Raw genomic sequence first — 5,603 nt, forward strand, 5'->3', positions numbered from 1 at the left:
AGGGTTCGTGGTTCTAATCCTTGGAGGTTCTTAACATTTGGTATCAGAGCTTTGGCTCTTAAATCAGGTTATTTATCCCTTTTCTTTAAGTTATTGTTTGTTTTCCTTGAGTTCTTGATATTGTTCTTGAAGTATTCTTGGTATTCTTGAGATCTACATTGTTTAGTTCTTGATTCTTGTAGTTTTTGATTCTGATTCAAAAAAAAAAAAAAAAAACGAAACAAGAAAAGAAAAATATCAGATCCGAGTTAGCCAAAAAAAAAAAAAGGAATAGGTCTGATTGGTTTGATTGTCTTTGTTAGTGGAAAAAGAAACGTATTTGGTGTTGAAATCATTGTTCTTGGGGTGATTACATAGATATTAGGGTTGTTAAAAGGTTTAGGGAGATTTTCACAATCCTACATAAATAAGGATTTGGTGGCTGTTTGGGAAGATTCAAAGGGACATTAAATTCCAATGACCTGAGCCCTATACATACCATCTTATTTGAATTGATTCAGCTCTAAATTCGTTTTTGTCCTTCATTTATTCTCCTCTTTGTGTGTCTTTTGAGTTTGGGCAGATTTGACACATTTGAAGCATAAAGAGGTAACCTTCTTTCTTGATCAACCTTCTTTGTGATTTTTGCTTCCTAAACTAGTTCCTTCTTTTCCTATTTCAAGCTGAACTGCATCTTTCTTGTTTCTTACATCTAGATTGTTTCTTCATATGTCATTTGCATCCGTTTGAAGTTTTCGCTTGTTTGCAGTCCTAATTTTATTGAAAGCGTGACTAATTGTTTAATTTTCTTGACTTTTGCGTTTTTGCCTCAACTAAGCTTTTTAGATCATAATTCTTGGTGCATTACAAGCATAGTGAAATAACTTGATGTGTGGTTATTGATTCACATAAGAATCCTTGAAAACAAGCTGAGTGGTGTGAGTTTTCAGCCTTGTGTGATCATTCTTGATTGGGCGAAACACGAGTGACCATCCCCATTAATTGAGAGTAAACACGTGAGGGAGTGTTGGTGAGGTCCTTAATTTCCTTCGATTTTTTTTTTCTTTATTACATACTAACTCTTATTGCAGCATGTCAAGTGGTTCTAGTGGAGGTAATAATGTGCCAACTACCGGCATACCCACAGCACAAATGCATGAAAATGAGAGGGTGCAACGAAGCATAAGAAATATGAATGAGCAAATGGAGAGGTTGCAACTTGACATGGCAGCCCAACAAAGGGAAATGGCAACCAATCAACAAGCCATTACGGACCAAATTAATGCACTTGCCCGAGGTCTGGGAAATAGGCTTGATGAAGGGGGGAATGTGCAAGGTAATCATGGGCAGCCAATTGGGGTGAATGAGGATGACTTTGATGAGGGTTTTGAGGAGTATGATAATGCAGCCTATGGTGGGGTTGGTAGAGGCCTGGGTAGAGGAGCTAGGAGATACCAAAATCTTGGTAGAGGTAGAGGACACTTTGGTGGTGAGTTTGGTGGTTATGGGAACTTTGATGATGTTGATAGGAACTTAGGTAGTATCAAACTTAGTATTCCTACCTTCTTGGGAAAAACTGATCCGGAGGCATATTTGGAGTGGGAAAAGCGAGTTGACCTTATCTTTGATTGCCATAACTTTTCAGAGGAGAAAAAGGTGAAATTGGTGGTTACCCAATTTAGTGACTATGCTATAGTTTGGTGGGATCAGTTGGTGGTTAGTAGGAGGAGGAACATGGAAGAGCCTATTGGTAGTTGGATTGCACTCAAAACTATCATGAGAAGGCGTTTTGTACCCAGACATTACCATAGGGAGTTACTATCAAAGACTCCAATCTTTGAGGCAAGGTACAAGGAGTGTTGAGGATTTTTATAAGGAGATGGAAATGCTCATGACTAGGGCTGATTTGGATGAGGATAGAGAAGCTACCATGGCACGATTCATTGGTGGGCTTAATAAGGAGATTGCTGATAGGGTAGAGTTGCAACATTATGTGGAGCTTGAGGAGTTAGTTCACCTTGCAATTAAGGTGGAAAAGCAACTAAAACCTAGAGGGACAGCAAGGTTTGAATATAAGGGCACTTCGAGTGGGAGGCCACATTGGTCTAATTCTTGGAAAGGAGGTAAGAAAGGTGATGATAAGGTTATTCCCAATGACAACAAAGGGAAAAGCATTTCAGGCAACAAAGACACATCTAAACCCGAAATTAACAAAGAAAAGAATAGAGACATCAAGTGTTTCAAATGCTTGGGGCGTGGCCATATTGCTTCACAATGTCCAAACAAGCGGGCAATGGTGGCTAGAGACCATGGGGAGATTGAAACAGCAAGTGAAGAGAGTGATAATGATGATGAGATACCACAATTGGAAGACGGCAGCGATGATTGCATTGAGGGTCCTATGGGAGGTGAGCTCTTGGTGGCTAGGGCGCGCACTAAGTGTTCAAATGAAGGAAGATGATACCTTGGAGCAGCAAAGAGACAACATTTTCCACACAAGATGCCATGTACAAGGTAAGACTTGTCTTGTTATTATTGATGGTGGTAGTTGTACAAATGTTGCTAGCACTTTAATGGTTGATTAAATCTAATTCCACATCCTAGACCTTATAAATTGTTATGGTTAAATAATTGTGGTGAGATCAAAGTGAATAAGCAAGTTGTTGTACCTTTCACAATTGGTAGATATTCGGATGAGGCGCTATGTGATGTAGTGCCAATGCATGCTGGCCATATCTTGTTAGGTAGGCCATGGGAATTTGATACGAGGGCCTTCCATGATGGCTTTCTAAATAGGTACTCATTTGTGAAGGATGGGAGAATAGTTACTTTGACACCTCTTTCTCCTAAGGAAGTGTATGATGACCAATGTAAGTTGGAAAGAGAGAGGCGTGAGGCTGAAAATAACAAAAAGGAACATGAAAACCCAAAGGGTGAGATTCAGCCTAAAGAGAAAACAAAGGCAAAGGGTAGTTTTTTGGCTAGGGAAAGTGAAGTTAGGCATGCATTTCATTCAAGTCGGATGTTATTTGTTGTTACTTATAAAGATGTATATTTGAACACTACTGAACTTGATCTTTCCTTGCCGAGTGTGTTTGCTAATCTTTTGCAGGAATTTGCTGATGTCTTTCCCGAGGAAATGCCAAGTGGATTACCTCCTCAAAGAGGGATAGAACATCAAATAGACTTCATACCCGGGGCTTCTATACCAAATAGACCAGCCTATAGAAGTAATCCAGAGGAGACAAAGGAGCTTCAAAGGCAAGTGGAAGAACTGATGTCAAAGGGGTATGTGCGTGAGAGCTTAAGTCCTTGTGCGGTTCCAGTGATTTTGGTTCCAAAGAAGGATGGCACATGGAGAATGTGTGTGGACTGCCGTGCAATCAATAAAATAACGGTAAAGTATCGTCATCCCATTCCTAGGTTAGATGATATGCTTGATGAGTTGCATGGTGCATGTTTGTTTACTAAGATTGATTTGCGTTCTGGTTATTATCAAATTTGCATGAAAACTGGTGATGAGTGGAAAACGGCTTTTAAGACTAAATATGGTCTATATGAGTGGTTAGTTATGCCGTTTGGGCTTACAAATGCACCTAGTACTTTTATGAGGTTGATGAACCATGTCTTGCGTGAGTGTCTTGGTAAATTTGTGGTTGTGTATTTTGATGATATCTTAGTTTATTCCAAGTCCATTGATGATCATGTCATGCATGTGCGTAGGGTTCTAAACATTCTTAGGGTAGAAAAATTGTATGCCAATTTGAAAAAGTGTGCTTTTTGCATGGATAAAGTTAATTTCATTGGTTTTGTTATTAGTTCAAAGGGGCTCGAGGTTGATGTGGAGAAAGTGAAAGCAATTAGGGAGTGGCCAACACTTAAAAACATTAGCCAAGTTAGGAGTTTTCATGGCTTGGCTAGTTTCTATAGGAGGTTCATTAAGGACTTTAGTAGTATAGCTGCACCTTTGAATGAAATTGTCAAGAAAAATGTTGGGTTTACTTGGGGTGATGCACAAGAACATGCTTTTAATATGCTTAAAGATAAGTTGTGTGCTGCTCCTTTGTTGGTTTTACCTAACTTTGACAAAACCTTTGAGATTGAGTGTGATGCTAGTGGCATTGGGATTGGGGCTGTTTTGATGCAAGAAGGCAGACCTATATGCTATTTTAGTGAAAAACTAAATGGAGCAGCCCTTCGGTACCCAACCTATGACAAAGAACTCTATGCATTGGTTCGGACCTTGCAAACATGGCAACACTATTTATGGCCCAAAGAATTTGTCATCCACACGGATCATGAGAGTTTGAAGCATCTCAAGGGGCAAGACAAACTGAACCGAAGACATGCTAAGTGGATGGAGTTCATTGAGACATTCCCATATGTGATCAAATACAAGAAAGGTCAGGGAGAATGTGGTTGCTGATGCACTATCTCGAAGGTATGCTTTACTTACTACTCTTGATTCTAAATTCACGGGCTTCGAGTTCATAAAAGAGTTGTATGTGAGTGATAATGATTTCAGCGGCATGTTTACAACTTGTGCTAATGGGGCTGTTTCTGCTGATTTTTATGCGTTTGAGGGATTTCTTTTCAAGAAAAATCGCCTTTGTATTCCTAATTGTTCTTTGCGGGCTGTATTGGTTAGGGAAGCACATGGGGGCGGTTTAATGGGTCATTTTGGGGTGCAAAAGACTTATGATATTCTGATTGAGCATTTTTATTGGCCATGCATGAAACGTGATGTGCATAAATTTGTGGTCAATGCATTGTGTGTTTGAAAGCTAAGTCCAAACTGCAACCCCATGGGTTATATACACCTTTACCTATTCCTGATGTTCCTTGGACAGATTTGTCTATGGACTTTGTGCTTGGTTTGCCGAGATCTAGGAAAGGTAGAGATAGTATATTTGTTGTTGTGGATAGGTTTAGTAAAATGGCTCACTTTATCCCTTGCCATAAAAGTGATGATGCTGTCCATATTGCTGATTTGTTTCTAAGAGAAGTTGTGCGTTTGCATGGAGTACCTAAGACCATTGTTAGTGATAGAGATGTTAAATTTCTAAGTCACTTTTGGCGTGTGTTATGGGGTAAGTTAGGAACTAAATTGCTTTATTCTACTACTTGCCATCCACAGACAGGATGGACAAACTGAAGTTGTGAATAGGACTTTGATTCAATTGCTTCGTGCTTTGATTTCTAGGAATTTAAAATCTTGGGAGGATTTGTTGCCATATGTTGAATTTGCATATAATAGAGCTGTTCATAGCACTACACACACTTCACCATTTGAAATTGTATATGGTTTTAATCCTTTAACTCCTATTGATTTCATTCCTTTGCCTCTTAACAAGCTTGTTAGTGTTGAAGGTTCTTCTAAGGCAGATTTGGTTAAAAGCTACACAAACAAGTTAAAGAGAGAATTGAGAAGCAAAATGCAAAAGTGGCCGAGAGGGTTAATAAAGGACGAATTCCAATGGTATTCCAACCTGGAGATTGGGTTTGGGTGCATTTCGCAAAGAAAGGTTCCCAAATCAAAGAAAGTCTAAACTAAGTCCGAGGGGTGATGGTCCATTTCAAGTCCTTGAGAGGATCAATGACAATGCCTACAAGATTGATTTGAA

General features: G+C 39.3%; 1 pseudogene; it reads left to right on the plus strand.

The window, feature by feature from the left end:
• The first annotated feature begins 1,058 nt into the window (after positions 1-1,058).
• Positions 1,059-5,374, plus strand: LOC125371297 (annotated as a pseudogene).
• Positions 5,375-5,603: the final 229 nt, after the last annotated feature.

Source organism: Ricinus communis, chromosome 10 (genome assembly GCF_019578655.1).
Source record: "Ricinus communis isolate WT05 ecotype wild-type chromosome 10, ASM1957865v1, whole genome shotgun sequence".
Lineage (NCBI taxonomy): Eukaryota > Viridiplantae > Streptophyta > Magnoliopsida > Malpighiales > Euphorbiaceae > Ricinus > Ricinus communis.